The sequence below is a fragment of the Cibotium barometz genome, chromosome 32 (assembly GCF_041138505.1).
Source record: "Cibotium barometz isolate CiBa-2024 chromosome 32, ASM4113850v1, whole genome shotgun sequence".
Classification (NCBI taxonomy): domain Eukaryota; kingdom Viridiplantae; phylum Streptophyta; class Polypodiopsida; order Cyatheales; family Cibotiaceae; genus Cibotium; species Cibotium barometz.
The window spans coordinates 50825604-50843227 of NC_141077.1; positions in this window are offsets into that span (position 1 = coordinate 50825604).

The following is a 17624-nucleotide window of genomic DNA, read 5'->3' on the forward strand; positions in this document are numbered from 1 at the left end:
ACATATTGCCCATTTGGTTTGATGCATATCCTTCTCTTCTATTGTCTCAACTTGACTAGCAGTAGCACCACCTTGGTCACATATTGAAGAAGATGATTTCCTTCTCATCATGTCCTTCTTCACAGGTTGATATTCTAGCCTATGGGAGTCATCTTCATGGATTGGTGTGGACAAGGATTTTGGCCTTTTCCTCCTTACTGTCTCACTATTGCCTATGTCGAATTCTTCTTCAAAAGAGACTCCTACTTCATCTGCCACATCATTTATAAGGTCAACATAGTTTCTTCTGTTGTAGCTACTTCTTGCCCACATCAAATATCGTCCTCTCAATTTTTGTATATTGGGCCCATCCCCAATGTGTCTACCACTAAAATAAGATGCTTGCTTAGCACTTTGAAGCAATGATGTCGTCAAGTTTGTAACACAAGCATCATAGAGAGACATGTACTTGATCCCATTATTGCTAGCTAACCAACTCTCATGAATAAATTCGAAAAGGTTCATCCTTGGAATAAGATAACAATCATCATCCTCCAAACCATACATAACAACAAACCCCACATAAGATATAATTTACTATGACAGTATACATTTAACATAGAAGGGAGCTAGAGATTATGGAGCAAACCTTCAAGATATATTCACATCAATGAAACATTTGAGCAGGCCACCACACTACCCATGTCTAAAGCATCCTTGTTTTCCCCTTCAACACATGATCCTCTTCTAGCCATGCACATAGGGACCTAAGTTCATTGTCAGCTACTAGCAGCCGTAGAGGGGGGATTGTTCCATTGACAACACCTAACCTTAAACTCTTCTTGATCATGGGGAGGGATGCACTTCTTTGCATGTTTCTGTAAGTTATCCTCCCAATGCCATAAACAACTACGCTCCTTTACTTCCATAATATTATCAAGGGCACCATTGTAGATTTTTCGTATTGCCCTCCAATTTGCTTGGGCCTCGTCACTATAAATCCATTAAAAATAGGAATAGGAAATCGCATCTTTTCCATAACCTTATTGAGCAAAGTCCAAAAAAGTACTTGAGCTGAGGTGTCTTTCTGATTTAAACTCACCAGTTGCAATAGTTTGCAACTCTTGAGTAAATGGATTGTAAACATGACAGGCCATAGTATGTCATTCACAAATTCTCTTCACATGGTCGAAGAAGATCCACCAATCACCCAAAACTCCCTCTGGTTACATCTTGTTAACCAAATATACACCCAAACCTGGCCCCCTTGTAGACATCTTGAAAACATGACATTGATCAAACCTTGTGAAAGTTAGTTGACCTGGTAAAATAACACTTTGAATGAAATCATATCTTCCTTTGGCTTTTAGGTCTAGTATTTTATCCAATCCATTATCTTTGTCACCAATATCTTCCAAGACCTCCTTCCTCCATCTAGATACCCTGACACATCCAAGAGAACAAGGTCTAAAAAATCACAAAAAAATTAAGATTGGAGAGCTAGTCAATTACAAAAAAAAGTGGTCATAAATTAGATTTAAAATTCCAACCTCTTTTGATCTAGTAATGGTTCAAGGCTGTCAAAGAGCTTCCTAAGCTGTATGTCATCCATGGATATGGTATCTTTGGCACTAGGTAGAACTGCTTGGAGGACAACCTCCTCTACTATTTTTTTTTGTAATGCTTTAGGCCTTGTAGTTGGACTTCTTTGAACAAACTCCAAAACCTTGCACTTAACAGCATGCAGATTTTTCCTGAACAATCCTTCACCAACCAAATGCATATGAAATCCAATATGGATCAACACCTAGTAATCTTCTTACAATCCACAACATTTGGAAGACAAATATACATTTTACATTTGCAAGAAGCATTACAGATAGGACCTAGTTTGCAATGCATGCATTGTAGGGTCCCTTGGATCCTATTGTCAACCTATGGTACCTTTAGGAGTCTTCCCTTTCAATGACTCTCAGTCTTTGTGCTTGACCTTATCAAATATGGACACAACTTATGAAAGATCCATGTCCCCACTGCACAACGAATTTAGGGGTGCTAGCAGCGGATGTAGCACTTCTTGCACGGGGCAGGGTCCCTCACTCGGGGCCTCGCCCACGGATATCTGGACAAGAGACTAATCCATCGATTCTTCCAAAACCAAACCCGTAAAAAATTCCCTTGCCCGGAAAGCACGGGCGATTCCTCCACGATAATTTTACTCTAACGTAGTCAAAAGCCTTATCTAACTGAACTGATGTGACCGAGCCCGTAAGTCCCATAGTCAAATCAAGGAAAAGATTGCACTTGGATCATAGAGACCAACACTTTTTTCCTCATTGAGAGGCACAGCCGTTTCCATAGAACAATTTTTATCCGGGATTTACTTCCTCTATCGTACCATAATAGAATTGAGTCTCAATTTAGAGATCCATCAGTCTAGCCTAACCCCATCCAGTACCGTGGGTTAGCCAATTGCCCAACCACTGTATTGATGGGGTCCATTTAAGAATTTGGTTAGGTTTTGTCCTGGGTACCAGGGAAAAGAGTTCCCAGGCCCCCTAGCCAGATATTCATGCAAACTTAAAACTAGTCACACCACTTACACACCCAATATGAAATTGCCTTTTTCACAGAATCAGTTGTCTTTAAAACAATCATTTAATGAAACCATAGTATTACTGATCATAATCCTCCAAAATATCCAGTTGAATCCTAATTTCCAATTTTCTTCATCGGTGTACCTATGGCATCATTGGCAACCAGAACGCTCACCACCTATCCACTCACAGGGGCCTTTTTTATAGTCTAGCTCATAGTAACCGGCAATATTTTTACTTATAAAAATCAAAATGGAATCTCTGTTGAAGATCCACCGCAAGATCAACCGACAGACCCATATAAAAGAACCATGGACTCATTCGTAGGACCAGCAAGGTCAATCAACCAAATCCATGCCCGAATTCAGAAAACAACTCTTACTCTTTGTTCCAATATCTTCCTCCTCGACGCACGTGTGGGTATCTTCGGGACCCAGAGCCCAAGCGACGTATGGTAAGCACCCTCTGGGATCCTTCGCAGGTCACCTAGCGCTTCACTCATAGGCCGCTTCCTTAGTCCCTCATCCACCGTACCGAAAACTCACCATTTAAATCGAACCGAGGTTGGTCCTCCATTGACTCTCCGCACAGCAGAGCAGCTGTTGCAACTTTATCAGATTAGGTCTCCATGACCTCATTCACAAGACTGTCAAAATGCTTCCCCAGCATTCTTGACATAAAACAGTCATTTAAAAACATGTCATAAATACAGTTTCTATAATGAACTCTCCTCTTTCCACATTGTTCCACATCAATCCACATTATTTAAATCACATCCATTTCATATGTATTCCCATTCTCATCCAATCACATCATTTTCATCTCATCACATCTTTCCTCATTTATCCTCATCAGATCTCATCCACTCACATCTACGGTCCATCTCCACATCTCATCACATCACATTCATTCACATCTTATCCATTCATAACTACCCCGATCCATATCACATCTCATCACATCCATTTTACCTCACATCTCATTCATTCACGTCTATCCCGATTCACATCACATCTATTTCACTTCACATCTCATCCATTCACTTCACATCTCATCTATTTCACTTCACATCTCATCCATTCACATCCCATATCATTCATTCACATGACATCACATCTCATTTACTCACATCCGGATTCACATCACATTCACTCATATCCATCACATACATAACATCACATCACATCTATCCACATCATATCTCATTCATACACATCTCATCTCATTCATCCACATCCATCCAATCATTCACATGTACGACTACCCACATCTATTCATACATTCATATCTATCACTTCACATCCACATATATTCATGTCACATCACATCATATTCTTTCACATCCACATCCACATCCACATCCATTCTTTCACATACATATCCACATCCATTCTTTCACATAGATATCCACATCCATTCTTTCACATACACATCCACATCCATTCTTTCACATACATATCCACATCCATTCTTTCACATACACATTCCCATCCATTCTTCACATATACATTCACATCCATTCTTCACTTATACATTCACATCCATTTTCATCATATATCATCCACTCATATCCCATATCATTCATTTACATCCTGATTCACATGACATCACATCTCATTTATTCACATCCTGATTCACATCACATTCACTCATATCCATCACATTCATTCTCATCACCATCCCATCACATACATAACATCACATCACATCTATCCACATCATATCTCATTCATACACATCTCATTACATCTATTCACCTCACATCTCATCACCTCTATTCACATCACATCCATCCATCCATTCATTCACACCTATCTGATTCTCATCACATCTTATTACATCTATTCACCTCTATTCACATCTTATTACATCTATTCACCTCACATCTCATCACCTCTATTCACATCACATCCATCCATCCATTCATTCACACGTATCTGATTCTCATCACATCTCATTACATCTATTCATAGAATTTAAGAGAATTCTAATTTTGATATAAAGATTCTTTACGCATCTATTTATGGATAAAAATCAACTTTAATGAGAATAACACTTTTGAAATAAAAATAAATCCTTTGTGCATCTTTCTATGCATAAAATCAATTTTAATGAGAATAACACTTTTGAAATAAAAATAAATCCTTTATGCATCTTTCTACGCATAAAATCGAATTTAATGAGAATAACACTTTTGAAATAAAAATAAATCCTTTATGCATCTTTCTATGCATAAAATCGATTTTAATGAGAAAAACACTTTTAAAATAAAAATAAATCCTTTATGCATCTTTCTATGCCATAAAATCGATTTAAATGAGAATACACTTTTGAAATAAAAATAAATCCTTTATGCATCTTTCTATGCATAAAATCTTTTTTCATGAGATTAACACTTTTGAAATAAAAATAAATCCTTTATGCGTCTTTCTATGCATAAAATCAATTTTAATGAGAATAACACTTTTGAAATAAAAATAAATCCTTTATGCATCTTTCTATTCATAAAATTAATTTTAATGAAAATAACACTTTTATAATAAAAAAATTTCATTATGCATCTTTCTTTGCATAGAAATGAAATTTAATGAAAATAACACTTTTATAACAAAACAATTTCCATTATGCATCTTTCTATGCTGAAAGAAAGTAACAGGGGTGGGTTAGTCCCTCACCAAGGGAGTGGCTCATGAAGGAGTCACCACTTAGCATCTCACGGGAGAAGCTCACCATTGATTCTTGGAACAGATAACATTATCATGAATGAGCCATAATCCCATTTACATTGGTATTTATACTCCACCCAAGAGTTCACACCTACTTACTAGTTGTCCATGGCCTTGGGCCCATAATGCTTTCTTACAAACCATCCCTTCCCCAATGGTTTCGTCCTCGAAACCTCAAATGAATACCCCAAATTCGGAGAAGAATGTTCCATGTGGCTGAATTTACACCAATCTATATTGCTCTATCAATGCTTCATATCCCTCCAATGCTGAAATAGGTTGCCATGAAGCTTCTTCCTTAGGTAAACCTTTCCATTGAACAAGATACTCCACCAAGGTACGAGTGCGAAGTACCTTTTTCCTTGTACCCAAGATAGCTTCTGGAATGTATTCAATCATTCCCTCTTCATTCATTGGAGGTAACTCATCAACCATTTGATCGATCATACCCACATATCCTTTCAAGTGAGAGACATGAAACACATAATGAATCTTTGTTGTAGATGGAAGTAAGAGTTGATATGCAACCTCCCCAACTCTTCGTATCACTTGATAAGGACCATAATAGCGATGAGCTAGTTTGGTGTTGGTGCTTCCCTTCAAAGACGCATATCTTAACTTTGGTATTCTCAAAAGAACCCAATCTCCCACTTTGAATTCCAATGGTCTTCGATGAACATTGGCATATTGTCTCATTTTCTCTTGTGCAACCTTCAAATTACTTTTGCATTGTTGCAACAAAGCTTGCATCCTTTCAGCTTCCTCCTTGGCATTATGGTTAGAAGTCTCATATGTACCCACCAACATAGACAAATTGACCTTGTAACGATATAAAACCTCAAAGGGTGACATGCCAATGCTCACATGATATGTTGAGTTGTAAGCAAACTCAGCCAAAGGTAACCAATCATCCCATGTTCTTTGAGTATCATGACAATAGTGGCGTAGATATGTTTCCACCCATTTGTTTACTCTTTCTGTTTGACCATCGGTTTCGGGATGATAGGCGGTGCTTGGAGTAAGCTTGGTTCCCATATATTCAAACAATGTTCTCCAAAAAGTGCTCATGAATTTGACATCACGATCACTCACAATTTGTGAGACGGCATACCATGCAACTTGAAAACCCCATCAACAAATTGCTTGGCAACATTTTGGGCTGAATATGTGACCTTGGAAGGAATGAAATGGGCCACTTTGGTCAATCTATCCACCACAACATACAAGCTGTCCCACCCTTTCTTTGTGCGCGGAAGGTTAGTAATGAAATCCATTGATATATGACTCCATTTGCCTTCGGGAATGGGCAATGGCTGAAGCAAACCTCCCGGTTTATGTGTAGGATCCTTGTTCAATTGACATGACCGGCACCCACTTACATAAGCATGAATGCTCTTCCACATCCCCTTCCAAAAGAAACTTTTCCTTATTGCATCAAAGGTTTTGTAGACACCCAAATGACCAGCCACCATAGGAGTACAATGCATCCCTTCCATGATCTTCTTGATAAATGATGAAGTAGGAACCAAGTAGACTTTTCCTTTGTAGTAGAGGAGACCATTTTTCAGCTCATAATGGGGTAACTCTTCACATACACCTTGCTGTAATTTCTGCACTATTTGTGAGGTTTCTTCATCAAACAAGTACTCTTCTTGTATCTCCATGATCCAATCTTTATGCACCTCAGAAATAGCATACAATGAGCAGGCCCACATACGAGACAAGGAATCGGCAACCACATTTTCTTTGCCCTTTGTGTATGTGATTTCAAAATCATAGTTTTGTAGTGTTGCTACCCACCTTCTTTGCTTAGGAGACAAATTGGGTTGTGTGAGGAAATACTTCAGCACCCTATGATCACTTCTCACATAAAAATGACTCCCATATAAGTAATGGTGCCATTTCTTGATAGCATGGAGTATAGCAATCATCTCTTGCTCATACACATGGAGTTCTCTTTCTTTGTCATTCAGCTTTCTACTTTCATAAGCAATGACTCCATGGTCTTGGTAAAGTACCGCACCAATCCCTCTTCCACTTGCATCCGCCCTTATTGTGAAAGGTTTGGTGAAGTCTAGACATACCAAAATAGGTGCTGATGTGAGCATCTTCTTCATATCTTCAAAGCTTTTGTTGGCAATGGCATCCCAAAAGAAGGTTTCCTTCTTCAATTTGTCCGTCAATTGGGGCTGCAATTTCTGCATAGTGGGCAATAAAGCGCCTATAGAATGAAGATAACCCCAAAAATCCCCTCAATTGAGTAGTGTTTGAAGGAACCGGCCAATTCCTAATACATTCCACTTTCTTTGGATCCACACAAATGCCATCCTTGCTCACAATGTGACCCAAATATTCCACCTCATGTGCCATGAAGGTACATTTTGTCTCCTTAACATACAACTTGTTTTGCCTCAAGACCTTCAAAACCTCTTTCACGTGCTTCAAATGCACTTCCTCATGTTTGCTATAGATAAGTATGTCGTCGAAAAAGACCAATACAAACTTGTAGAGGAAAGGTTGAAGCACTTTGTTTATCAATGCTTGAAAAGTTGCTGGTGCATTGCATAATTCAAACGGCATAACCATGAATTGGTAAAGACCCCTTTCTGTACGAAATGCTGTTTTGAACTCATCACCACTTTTCATCCTTATTTGATGGTATCCGGAACGCAAATCAATCTTTGAAAAGCATGTGGCACCCTTCAACTCATCCAAAAGATCATCCACCCTTGGTATTGGAAAACGATTTTTGATGGTGATCTTATTCAAATCACGGTAATCAATGCACATGCGGAAAGTACCATCCTTTTTCTTCACAAGTAGCACCGGAGAAGCAAAAGGAGATTGACTTGGTTCAACCCATCCCATGTCAATGAGTTCTTTGACTTGCTTTGCCACCTCTTCCTTTTCAACCTTTGACAAACGATAGGGAGGCTTGTTGATTGGTTTGGCATTTGGTTCCAAATCAATAGCGTGATCAACACTCCTCTTTGGCGGCATTGATTTTGGCATGGTAAACACATCTTCATAATCCTTGAGTAGCTTAACCATGTCCACATTTTCGATGCAATCCTTTTTGCTATTATCTTCCTCTTTGCAAAGCTGTAGTACATAAACATAGCCCTCTTTCTTGAACTCTTTCTTCATTTGAGTAGCATTGATCATGAAGAGCTTGGACCCTTGCATTCCATTCAATGTAATAACCCCTCCATGATGCACAAAACTCATGAAACTTTTCTGTAAGTTCATGGTAAAAGAGTTCAAAGTGGACAGCCAATCACATCCAAGTACTATGTCAATTGGTCCCAACTCAATCACCAAAAGATCAACTTTGCAAGAGTAGCTCTTGGACAACTCCAATTCTGTACTTTGACACTTCATATTGCAACCCATTGAATCACCATTGGCCACTTGCACCATGTGCTTGTTTGGTAAAGAAGTTGGTTGCATTTTGAGAGTGTTCAAAGACCTTTTATTGACAAAACTATGCGTGCTCCAGTATCAATGAGTGCATATGCTGTTCTCCCATTCACCTTGATCTTCAATCTCAATGTGTTGGCACCCTTACTTCCCGCATAAGCATCATGAGAGATTGTACACAAGGTAGTATATGCACTATTGTTTTCATTCCACACGCATAGAGGCATCCCATCATCCATTTTGTCATGAGCAAACTTTAGTTTCCCACCCGGATCAAAAGGAAACTCGGGATTTTCTTCATCAAAACCATCATCATGAGAACCTCCACCCTCATGAGGATCTCCCCATCCTAAGGCATCATTGCATTCAAGGAATTCCTCCTCCTCATGATTAGCATTGTCCTTAGTGATAATGTAGCTTATGGAAATATCCTTGGATTTGCATACTTTGAAGTGATCCTTGTTCCATTTTTCTCCACATTTGAAACATAGACCTTTGAGCCTCATTTCATGCAAACGGTCCTCCTTGATAACCTTGCTTTTTGAACCCCCATTTGCTAGCTTGGACTCATTGTATGTAGCTTTGTTGGACATAAATGGTGGTTTAAATGGAAGTCTATTAGACCCTCTACTATACACAGTAGGAAATCTTGGAAGATTAGGTCTTGTGTTTGCATGAGAACCCATGTCAGTCCTTGTGACTTCCCCTTTGATATTCCCTTTGCTAGCCCACTTTGTCAAATACTTCTCTTCATGAATTTTTGCAAGCATCATTGCCTTCTTCAAAGTGGCGGGTTCATGAGACTTGACATCACCACCAATAGGAGCTTTCAAGCCCCTTATATACTTGACAACAAGATAATGCTCATCAAAGTCGTCCAAGTATAATAGAAGCTTTAGAAACTTATGAGAATATTCCTTCACGGTAGTGATTTGCTGTAGCTTGTCCCATTCCACAATGTGATTGTCCCTTTGCATGCGAGAAGTAAACTCTTCTGCCATGTCATTCTTGAATTCTTCCCAAGTAGTGATGACATAACCATGAGATTGCTTCCTCCTCCACCAAGTGTGAGCAAAACCTTCAAGATGAAGTGAGGCGAAGTAGACTTTGGCAATCTCGCTCCTTGGGCTGATTTCGAAGTAGAGATCCATGTTGTTTGCCCACTCTTCAAAGTCTTCGATAGAATTTGATTCTCCTTTGAACTTATTAAATATGATTTTGTCCTTCACAGCATTGTCAAAATCACCATGCATTCTTGAACCCCTCTGCCGTGCTCTTGGATCATCAAATCCTCTTCCTTCACCCAAGTGTCTATGCATTTGCTCATCTTCCAATTGCCAATCACCTGTATCTTTAAATCCCTTCTGTTCATACCCTCTTCTTGCATCTTGCATAAAGGATGAAGTTCTTGGAATACTGGCATTGGATCTCTCATAACAAGCATCACCCATAGGTCTCTTGCCCTTGTCCATGTAAGAAGAATGTGGCATCATTTGAGGTGGCATCATTTGTCTTACTTTGTTCTCTTCTGGCATAGAAGGCTTTCCATCATGTTTGGCATCATAATGTACACCATCCATTGCATTCATATCGGTTTCTTGGTTGAGCTTGAGAGGAGCCAATGCACTAATGGCTTTCTCCAAGTCTTTTAACCCTCTTTGCATCACGTCATCCAGGTAGTGGTGTCGCTTGTCGAACCGTTCCATGAGGTGTTCACCAAATTGTTGTTGCCGATTTGTTTGGTTATTTTCAATCCTTTGAAACATACTCTCCATAGCCATTAACATCATGTCCACTGTTAGCGGAGTAGTTCCCAAAGATTGAGGCATTTCCACTGGCTGAGATTCATCTAGAGATGGTGCTTTTATGGTTGAACTTTCTTCATTCCTCGTTGATGAACTCGTTGCCATCATTGCTTCCGGTTGTCTTTGATCATTTTCATTCCGGGCTCCCTTGTTTTGACCTCCTCTAGTCATTTCCATGCGCGTAATTGATCCCTCCTTGCAAAGACCACTTACTTGATTTTTTTTTTCTCTATTCAAACGGTATCCGATTTGGGTGATCTTTATATCGATGCGAAGCTCTTGACGAGACGAATAAGAATCCCCAAAAATAGATCTGAAAAAGTCAACAGCCTTTGACCAGTCACAACTGTACCGACTGAAAGTCAACTCTTGATGTTAACCGCTCAATTCTTATCCGATTTGGGTGATCTTTATATCGATGCGAAGCTCTTGATGAGACGAGTAAGGATCCCCAAAAACAGATTTAAAAAAGTCAACAACCTTTGACCAGTCAACTATTCTAGCTAAAAGTCAACTCTTAACTTTGACCGCTCAATACTACTCCGATTTGAGTGATCTTTAGCTTGTTTGAAAGAGGTTTTCGGGTAAATTGAAGAGCTTTCAGGACAGATTTGAAAAGCTTTTGAAAAACCCTAGAAATTCAAGGATTTGTCCTGGCTGCAACAAGTAGGTAAATTTTGCAAAAATTTTGCCATGGTCTCCCCTCTTTTTGCACCAAATCTCAATCAAATCAAAGCATCTCAATCAAGTATTAAAATCCTTATGCATTTGACCACTGTAAGCAATTCAATCCTCAATCATTTTTCCATCTGAGCATGTGACCTTATGGCATCAATTTTGTCCTTTTGCATAAGAAGTCGATGCAGAGGATTTGCTTGTTTGCTCAAGTCGAATGAAGTGGTCGATGAAGCGCGTCGATGCTTGCCGATCTCCCGGCCAAGCACTTCTCACCCCTTCACCAAGTTTACATCCAAGGTGAAGATTGAGGCCATTTCTTTACCACCAAGTACCTAATCCTCTTCCTTACCGCGTTACCCGGCACTAACGGCAAGGAAGATTCAAGACATTCTCCCCTTGGCCTCTCCTCCAAATGCCAAGGTACCCTTACTTCATTCTAGATTCTAGGAATAAAGTGGGGTACAATCGTGAGTGGAATGTGGTTACAAGCTCAAATGAATGAGTAGAGTTGACTTACAATTGATTTATAGCATGACTCATGCTCATTCATATCATAATACATGGTTCATAGTGCTTCCTTCATCACATCCACTCATGGCAATGTCAATACATTTCCACATACATCAACAACATCCAAGTGTCACGGAGCGGTGATCTCAGGTCGTGTTCTGGGTGCGAGTTCCTGTCGGGACTAGAAAATCTAGTACAAAAGTGAAAACAGAGAGCACTTGCTGAATCCTGCACCTCAAGACCTATAGCTCGTCTCGAAGAGGATGACGAGCCGGTCGTTTTGAGTACTAGAACACCAAAAATGGAGTTCGTATGAGAGAGTTATGACCAAAAACGTGCAACCAACAATGGAAAACGGTGTCACCAAAAAGTGGGCTTCCAACCCAAAACATTTTATTCAATCCCCCAAATGTGCCAAAAGCTATGCTCACTTATGCCAATATGCAAGGCATAGCATTGAATGGCTATGTGTAGCATTCAAGCATTCATAATGCATAAAGAGCAGCATGAATGGCCATGATTAAAGTCCAATTTCTGAAAATTAGGGTTTTATGTGTAATAAAACCCTAATTCACTCCATAGATTGAAAGAATGCTTCAAAATTGTAAGGAAGTGATGGAGCAACTCACCAATGTCACCCGGGAAGCCTTAATGCTTGAATTTGTTGAAGGAGATGAAGATTAGGGTCACTTTGGTGAAAAACGTGGGCAGCTTTGGTAGTGATTTTCAGCCACATTGGGAGCCCCATTGCTCGTGGAAAATAGGTGAAATACTTCATAAAACATTGCTAGATACATGAGAGACTCAATGCCCTTTGCTCATGTTGAGATTCCATGGCTAGGGTTTGCAAGAAAGCTCCCAAACAAAAAAACGTTTTTGATTAACAACTGCTAATCAAGATTCGAAATTTTTCCCAATTTGGTCCACTCATTCAAAAAAAATAGGTTCATGTGCTCAGATTTGAACCACATACTCTACCTTAGCCATATCCCCTTCCCCCATGAATCAAATGAAGCAGAAATTTCACGAAATGAAAAGAAGAAAAGAAAAATTACTAATCATGGATCAAAAGCCATGCTCTGATACCAATGAAAGAAAGTAACAGGGGTGGGTTAGTCCCTCACCAAGGGAGTGGCTCATGAAGGAGTCACCACTTAGCATCTCACGGGAGAAGCTCACCATTGATTCTTGGAACAGATAACATTATCATGAATGAGCCATAATCCCATTTACATTGGTATTTATACTCCACCCAAGAGTTCACACCTACTTACTAGTTGTCCATGGCCTTGGGCCCATAATGCTTTCTTACATATGCATAGAAATCAATTTTAGTAATCAATTTCAATGTAATCCATGCATATTCATAGGTGAATATGCACATGGAGTAATTAGAATATTTCTTTTAGAATGCACAAACGGTGGGAATTACTCTTTTGGAATAACATAAAAACAAACTTTCTTTTCCACAAAACTCTAAAAAATTTTGCCATAACCTCCTTTGTATGGCTGACCATTTCTCATTTTTCTTATTCGAATTTCAACTCCAATCTAGATGTATATGACTCTAATCTACTCAATTTTCAGAAATCAAGAGACTAAATAATAAGAAAAGTTTAATTAATCATTTAACTAATCTTTCTAGGATTAAGAAAGACTGAATTGTAAAGAAGAGAAGGGGGTGGCCTTTTCCTCAAAGGCATAGCATTTGAATTGAATTCAAGCAACTGTAAAACAAGAGAATCAAGAAAACCATAGATTTAAAATTAAAAAAGTAAGAAAATTTAGCTTACATGGAGTTGTAAGATTTCCTTTGGCTTGAGGGAATGAGGGTTCTACTCTTGTTTGAACCAAGATTGGCCACCAATTACTTTGGAGAGGATTAAGCCAAAAACAATTGAATTATTAAGAAATTCAATGTAAATGGCTCAGGAGACAGGAGAGCAGAGTAACAGTGCATAAACACCATTAAGCTTTTCCAAAGAAGGAGGCTTCTATTTATAGGAAAATGTGAGCCTCTAACCAAGCAAACTGATTCTAGAATTTTCAAGATCAATTTGGTCAAATTTTTACCATTTTTGGGTCAGTTTAGCTTACTTTTTGGATCTAGTTGAAATAGGAGAGAGGAGAGATGAAAATATCTCATTATTTTCTAGTTTTAAACTCCTCCACACATGTGAAATAGGCGCCTCCTTTGTGAGGGGAGATCCCCACACTGAGGTGTCAAAAATGCATAATTTCCTCTAAATATCTCTTAATTTTTAACTAATAAACCTTGTACTTAGTCAACTCTTCATTTTATGTGAGCATTTACTCATTTTTGGGGGTTTTTCTTTTATTCTTCAATTTATCTCCTTCCTACATTTGGATTAATCTTATTGGTCCATAGGAACCTTAATTGGACCATAATCTAAATTTTTTTGAAAATCTCGACCCTTAGGATAAGGTCCTTAATACCTATTTTTAATTAATTTCAATTGCACATTGGAAAGTTCTTTTTGAATTTTTATTTTAGGGAAAATTGTTTTAGACACTAGGAGGATTTTTATATCAAAAAATAACTCAATTTTGAACTACCTCCCTCGACATTTTCTCTCTTCAGGCCAAAATAGGATAAAACATGATCTTTCTTTTATTTTAGAGAGGGGAATAATTATAAGATCAGAAGGAGAGGTTATTACACCTACACACCGCAAAAGCTAGAGCACAAAAGTTGGAGGGAGGAATCTTACATTCTACCCCACTTAAAAAACGTGAGATGTCCTCATCTCGCAAACTAGAGGACAACTCTTTCCCTTAAGATCCAACTGATTTTGGGGTTCCTTATAGTCTGGTGAACCCAACAAAATCCTGGGATAAAGATCCCTTATATAGAACTCATCATTAGAGATAACAATTCTTTCAGATCATAGCATTCATATCTTTAACACAATAATGGTCCATTAGACCAAAATTTCCATCTGAACTGTCCTCCATGGGAATTTCAATTATATAGATTTTTAATTTGACATCCCTTAACTCGATCCACTGGGTCAAGTGTTAACAGTAGCAATCTGTGAGCACAATCCACTAATCTCATAGTGATTTACTGAAGTCATTATCGTCATTCTAGTTACGAACATCATCACAGGAACTCGTCCAAATCATCCTCATTGTGGTTTTGCTGCTCAGCTTATCGTTTTTCAAAACCAAAACTCAGGAATCATCATTTTTCAATCAGAATCCAAATCTACTCATCAGTTCTCAACCAGAGTTTTTAAAATCATATCAACCACATTCGAATTCATCATGTGGGTAGCATTTTTGCTTATAATTTCAAGTCTTAGATTTAGTCGTATATACTGCCAGCAGTAAAGAGCTGCAGCTATACCCTCGGTATATACGGGTAGTCATAGTCCTTGGAATTATAAGGTAAATACCATCATGTCTAGGCCTCAAGCAAGTCAGGGATTCCGTGCAATTGTGGTGCTTCCATCATCTGAAGACCCAATTACTAATTTATGAATTTCAGTCTAAATATCAATCTGTATGAATTTCATCACACAATTACAACCTTTTACTGCTACTTCATAAATTTTTGATATTTTTGACTTCTCGGTTGATCCGCATTAGCCAAATTTGTTTTTATAATTAGACGAGTACGGAGATGTCAGGCTCATTTTGTTGCTAAATACGCTGCTATTTTCGTTGCACGGGTTCACTACTCTCACCAGCAAAAATAGGAGCACTTTTATGTTGCTCTAGAGTGTAATATCACCGCTAAGCAGCAAAATATCACTGCTATTTTTGCTGCTGAGAGCAGCAGGGTAAACAAAAGCTGGGGCAAACTGGGGAGTGTAGATAGGACCCCCCCACCGTGCCCCAGGTCTTTTTTTATAATGTCGACACAATAAAACTAACATAACTTCATGTCCTACTCATCGTCATGGATAAGTGTAATGTAAGTAAAACTTGATAAATACCAAAAAAAAAGGACAATTGCAATTCATGGTTTTAGGAATGTCAAAATTCAATTATAATACTTGGCAGAGTTACATAAGTGTACGATTTCAAAAAGCTCATATACAAAATAAAGTGTATTAATGAAAAACTATGGAGCTAGGGGCTACATTGAGGGAGTCTACATCTCATGCATTGCGATTATTATTGTTCCTTGCAGCTCCACCCCCTTCGCTTCTCACATTTCCAAACACCAATTGATGCAAGGGATTCCACAATGCCCTTGATCTTCAAGGTATAATCATTCATAGACATATTCTTCTTCTCCATAGTATGAGACTCATTCTTCAACTGAATCTTTTGTGCCTTGGTGTTAGTTTCATACAGCTTCACCAAGAGGTCTACAGAGAAGATAAAGTGATTAATACACATAATAGAGTATATACAAGCAGTCCATAATGTGAACACGCTAAGTGGAGTGGGTAGGTGTGGACTAGTTTTAGTGTAGCCCAGCTATAGAATTTCTTAGCAAAGATATGTCGGTGCCAACTAGCAAACCCACAAGTTTTGTAAATGTCCAACGGTCATGCAAGCGCCTCATGAGTGTCAGCTCATGCTTGAGATCTCAACAGAGGCTACGTGATTTTATCCTAGGAAATACACAGTTAGAAGAACCTCAACCCAGGTGTGAGAGACATGAACCAACCCCAAGAGAGCGAGCCTAATTTGTCTCTAGACCCTAGAGCAGAAGTAGGACAAAGAGAAAGCCAGCAGACCCAGATAGAACCACCCCTCTAGAGAGTCGTACATGTTTTGGGTATAATTAATCAGTTTAGGGCCCAAGGATTGGCACAAAGTCCAAGGCTAGGTCCATCATCTCAGCAGGGACCAGGAACGTCACATCAAGGCGAAAGGGTCTACCAACAACAAAGCGAGTCATGAAAATGTTCACAAAATCGTGCAGTAAACATTCACTCAACTCCATTTTTGGAAAAATAATCCAAAAATGTAACTTTTGGGGACAAAAGACATACTTTCATGTTGTCAAACATTTTTAAAAAAACCACTACTTTTATGGAAAAAAATGCATAAAACATTACTTACATTTTACTCTAAACCCAAAAACGTCCAATTTGAAAAAAGAATTATAAAGGAGAAGAAACTCTTCCAATCAACTAGAAGAGTCATTGGACCTTTTGCTTAAAAATATCAATTATTTTCTAGCACAAGTGATTTAACTTAAATCCATACACAAGAAGTTATATATCATATAAATTAAGTATGTCCACACGTTGATAAATTACACTTTTCTCTCCTTTTTTGCTTTGTTTAAGCATCTCTAGATCAAACTTTTCCTTGAGCATGGATAAGTTTTGTACTAATACACGTTTCTAGATTACGTGTTGTATGTAGCATGTTATCTACAAATTGATAGGTGGTAAAGTTGATGTTACTTTTAGACCCAATATAATTTGATGAAACTCTCTTACATGGGACTAGTGCATTATCTAAGAAAATAAATTTTCTTTGTATACAAAGTTGATCCAATGGTTGAATTTAAGCATATTTTGATATTAAGATAGGTAGGTGTATGGAGTCCATGCCCATAGAAGAGGTTTATTGAAGGCAAAGATGTCTCTAGATTTAGATAGAAGTCCAACGATCCAAATAGTCAAATTTTAGACGGTAGTGAGTACTACAATTTATCACTTTACTCTATTTTGATCTAATAGTTCGATTTTGAGTTATAGTCTTCGCAAAAACACAGTTTTTAGTTTATAACAGTTAAATTTTGAGCCATGAAAATGACAATAGTTGTTGTTTTGCTAATTTGATAAACATTTAGATTCTAGAATCCACTTTGTTGATTTTGGAATCCGAAATTCCGTGTGACAGACTGACATTTCTATCATGATAGTGACATTTTCGTCCAAAAAAAGAGAAATTTTGGTCCATAATAATTTTGCTTT